This window comes from Aplysia californica, unplaced genomic scaffold (genome assembly GCF_000002075.1).
Source record: "Aplysia californica isolate F4 #8 unplaced genomic scaffold, AplCal3.0 scaffold00082, whole genome shotgun sequence".
In the NCBI taxonomy this organism is placed as follows: domain Eukaryota; kingdom Metazoa; phylum Mollusca; class Gastropoda; order Aplysiida; family Aplysiidae; genus Aplysia; species Aplysia californica.
The window spans coordinates 815,734-820,733 of record NW_004797352.1 but is presented as its reverse complement, the minus strand read 5'-3'; the positions used below and the strand labels follow the sequence as shown (position 1 = coordinate 820,733).

Sequence of the window (5,000 nt, the reverse complement as noted above, 5' to 3'; positions counted from 1 at the left end):
GTGTGTGTGTGTGTTCGTGTGTGTGTGTTCTTTTGAGCTGGTTCATTTGTGCGGGCTCATGTTTGAATTTTTCTTCTTACGTGGGGATTTAAAAATGTTTATAATGTTGGTTTCAGGTACATTATGTTCAGAAGTCTAACGAAGACAAATCAGACTGTAGCTGGTATTTATTTTCGGTCGCAAGAAACACTGCTCATTAGCTGTTTTAATAATTAAAATCTACTGAGGCAGAACAACAACATGCTGCATTATGCATTAAGCTCCCAATGTTAATGACCTTAACATGAACAGATCGTATTCTTTGTTTAGGAGAGTGGCCCCGCGCTTGTGATACAATGGGTACATTTTAGTTGGAGAAACACACCTTTCAGTGAATGAAGGTCTGTCTATGTACCCTTCCGTCAAAATCCAACCACGCTTGCATATTTTAGCACATAGAACAGTATATGCATATTGTGAAGAGGATAAAGAATAAGGGGCGGGGTGGGGTGGGGACGAGAAGGTGTGAGCTTCGATGGGCGGGGTGAGGGTGGAGGTACACTGTTAAACTTTTAAAGACCTTCTTCTGTTTCAATATTTGAATAAAGCATACCCCTAAACCTGATTCGCCGGAGGCCACGGCAGTTAAAGGAAAAGAAAAAACTAATCAATAGACAAACTGTCAATACCCCTGCATTTTGGAAAGGTTGAACAATTCCAGCTACGTGGTTGCACATCTCCCCTGTCTGCCAGTACAACGTCACCAAACGTCGGACACCTCGTGCCACACAACAAAGGCTGTTGTTGTTCCAGGGGACGTTGCCGGAAATCTCCCCCATACAAAAGTAAACACAAATCTACAAGTCAAATCTGGAGAGGGGCTCACATAAACACACAATCGCTGCCTTCTAAACCAACACGGTGCAAGATCACAATCGTGGAATGTTCTCTCTGAGCTGCGAACCCCGGCGTTATTGGCAGATCTATACTTCTATTTATCTAGATATCACAGGTTCTGTCCACACGCGAAATCTAAGCTCAGATGATCCTGCCTTGAGTAAACAAGGGGTAGCAGGGTCTCCTATCGCGATTGTATATAATATTAACCCCTTACAAACAAGACGATCCATTGCGAGTTCAAAAGTTTAGACTAATGCCTCGCTGATAAAGCCTCAGCGGGACTCCTTGGACTGCTATCACTGTGGGCGTATTTATTGTCGCTGTGTGGGTTACAGCTGACTTACAAAGACACACTTCATCAGTTTTGACTGAGTCTAAGCACGCAAGCTGATTCACTTGAGTTGTTTTCTTTAAAGAATATTGCCCTAGGATCTCAACGTTTCTTACCAGCTTTTTTATTTCATAATGCTATTATCATTGTGTCATACTGTCCTCTTCTGGCAATTATTTCACCGAAAACATGAAGTGTTTAATCACCAATATTGTCTTAACCGCTCGTCATTTAGCCTCTCTTTTATGCACAAAAACTATCTTTCATCTTTATAAAGTTTTGTAAGTTCCATGGGTAAAATTATTGTTCAATAAAGAACGTTTCTTAAAATATTCTTCCTTAAGCCTTCCAAAAATGGTTACACAAAATAAATAATTTTTAAAAAAATTACAAATAGCCTACAAACAAGAGCAAGGAACAATATTTAAAAAAACACATGTCCGTGACGCCGCACGCGGTACTGATCATGACGGTCTCTGGCTGACATCGATACCGTTTCGCTGCCAATATAATAATATTGTCTTTTGGAAGAGGAAGTCGCGTATTTTCCCGTTGGTGAATAGCTAATTTGAAGTGTTAGTCGCCTTGAGAAACAAACAAACAAACAAAACAAATACACTAAAAACAAAGAAGAAAATTCTTTTAAAAACTAGTTTTTGTCTGGGATAGACTCCAAAGGTCTTTACCAATCACTCGCCTCAATAATAATTTCTCTTAAAACGCCAAATTATTAGTCAAGAAAGTATGTTTCAGAAAGAAGTTCAAATGGGTATGCACTGACTGCGACATTTGGATGAAGAGGTATCCTATCTTGAACCCCCCCCCCCACCAAAAACAACTAATAATGTAACTTAAAATGTTGTTTGTTATTCTTTGCACTTACAGCAAACACTTCTTTTTACTAACAAGTATTATTAATCAGTTTTGTCGATTGTAAAAGATAGCACTCTGAATATAGAATAACATGAACTTGATCAGCTGGTCTCTTTCGCTGGCACAAGCACCGATTTTGTTTGGTATGTGTTTTATCTCCCTATAAACACCGTAACCGTATTTAATAAGAAGCAGACCACCATAGGCCAATTAGAGCCAAGCCGGTGTCTGTGGTGTAGCGGTAAGGCGCTTCGCTGTCGCAAGCAGAAGGTCCAAGTTTTATTCCCGAATGAAGAATTTATGAAATAATGCGGTCTTTCTACTGGAATAGTGTATCCCTCTCAGTCAGGTTTATTCCTGACCGGCAAGGCCAAAGCCCATTACCTGAATTGTATAAATTCTGTCGAATTACCCACATATAAATATCCCTCATCTCTTATAGAACCAAGCTAGGTTATGGAGCAGTATGAAAGCTCCCAAAGTAACTGAAGTTCAAGAATGCCTGGCTGGGAATTCGAACCAGGGTCATTAACGTAATAGTTTGGTAAGATATCAAGTGAGCTAACACAAGTACCAACGCATTGAAATCAGTATCCAAATTAATGTGGAGCGAAAACATTAAAATTTTGTCAGCTTCCGTTTTAGAAGAAAAGCCATATCCGGTGGGAGTATAAGAGGCGGCTGGGTTCTTGAAATGACACATTCTATGACTGGTTGATTCTTAAATTAAAAAAGAGCAGAGTAAGTAAATAAGAGAACAGTTAAAAGTGCTTTAAAAAAGAGGGGGTGAAGGAAATGATAGTTGGTTTTTTAAAAATGGGCGTTTTCAACATCAGTTTAAAATTATAAAAGTGTTAATGATTAAAATTTAATTGTTTCCCTGATAGTATTTTACAATACCTCCCCCCACCCCCACCCCCCACCCCCCACCCCCACCCCCCCACCCCCCGAGCGTACAAAAGAGACTTGTGTACTCTCACCATTGTCCGGATCGGATCATCAAAGAGTTAAGCCAACTCGAGGACACACTGGTCTAATCAGTAGCAGCGGACCTGGGTTGAGTGACCTTCATAATTTACCTTGGAAAGCTAAGTATGATGTGCAAACTGCTCGACCTATTTTCATCCACTCCGCCCAGACTATCATAAAGATTGGCTGTCTTGATTGTTTTTTGTTTTTATTTCATTTCATTTCATTTTATTTTATTTGGAATTTTTTTTATTTTTTAAATTAATTTTTTAGGGGGGTGGTGGGGGGGGGGGGGTGAGTATTTTAGTTTGTATCTGGTTTCTTAACGCAACGAACGTGAGTTTGGTTCTCGAATTGAGAAAACTTTAATCAAGTATCCCCATCTTTTTCCTAAAACGCTGTATCTTTCTCAGCCCAGGTGACCCTGATGACCCTGACAGGCAAGGACGAAGCAGCCCGCCTCCTGAAAGATCTTTTGAGTGTTGATGGGGGCGCTAAACTTCTAGAGTTACAGTTTGTTCCTGGTCCTTTATTCGTTTGATATTTTGTTGGCAAAAAGACATGATATGGTGTTAAAATCAAGCAAACGAAATACTAAACAAACAAACAAACAAACAAACAAACAAACAAATAAAAAAACACAAAAATTATAGGCCTTCATGAAACTTTGAAATATTCCACTTGAAATGTAAGCCCAATCAGGTGGGCACGTAAATCTTGAAGGAAAAAAACCGGACGAGGAAAGGCCAATGCTTTCAAACCACGTGGAAACAACGTGTTAACATTTCTCACTACACACCATCCATCAAGATCTTCTCCCAACGTGTGAACGCCAGGGAGGTCCCATTATTGTCAGGGGTGAATTCCCGAAACTGCTTTTGTATCCAGGTCCCCAACACCCGTTCAGCTTGCACTAAATCTAATACCTTTACCCCCCCCCCCCCTTCCCCACCCACGAGCCTTTTGTTTTCCTCTCCAGAGCCGCTAACATTTGTGATGCAGCGTGGTGGAATCAGGCTCTCGTCAATTTTTGGGCATGTGGAGTTATTGGTATCATCTTAAAGCTTGTTCACTTGTCTTTATTTGGTTGAAAAAAAATATCCATTTATCTTGAACACAAGTCGAGATATTTGTGAATGAAGGAGGTGGGGTCACCTGTTTTCAGAGGTAGAATTAGTGAGAAAATGGCCGCCAAAGATTAGTTATTTCCTTAGCTTAAGAGTCCGAGGTAACTAAAAATTAACATTTTTTGTGCCTTTATTCAACGTTTTCAGACAAATCCGCACAGAAATGAGTGCTTTAATGGCCATGAAAGATGTTTAGCCAAAAAACTAAAATTTGATTAAAATTCACAAACTGCGGAAAAAATGCAAGTTTCTTCACTTTGGTTATATTGACGAGAGCCTGAATCCACCACGCTGCATCACATTTACTTTTGTTGTTTTGGAAACATTCCCTATTAAACAATACACGTTTTGGGGTTACATCGGGCCAAGTCTTGCAGCAGAACGCTCGTGACGCATGATGTGAATTTATGCTTGCAGGGAGATGTCACTCTGAAGGTTTTAACGTTCAGCTTGGAAAACTTCTCGAGTGTTGAATCGATAAGGCCCAATTTGTTCTTTGGTTTACGGTTTATCTCTTTTTACTATTGAATTTGCCTTACAGGAACTTTTTTTTAACGAAAAACATAGGCGCATGCAATAAATGTCGAGAACAGGGCTCCAATTGTCGAGTGTATGGATACTTAAAAACAAACTGGGAGGCATTTAATTAAAGAATCCTTTGTATCTGGGACCGGCGTGTGCCTATCTCATGCTGTGTATTCCTGAAAATCCGTCTTAGCATGCTTGCATAGTATTTCGTATCCGCGTGCAAGGCAAGATGCGTGTGTGTATATATGTATGTGTGAGTGTGTGTGTGTGTGTGTGTGTGTGTGTGTGTGTGT

General features: G+C 40.1%; 1 protein-coding gene across 2 annotated transcripts in view; it reads right to left on the bottom strand.

The window, feature by feature from the left end:
- LOC101849039 overlaps window positions 1-5,000 on the bottom strand; it is a gene marked incomplete at its 3' end in the record, with an annotated part of 16,526 nt that overhangs the window by 5,763 nt on the left and 5,763 nt on the right. Inside the window, 1 exon segment of one of the 2 annotated variants that reach the window (XM_005094456.3) lies at window positions 669-1,878. 2 annotated transcript variants of the gene reach the window in all.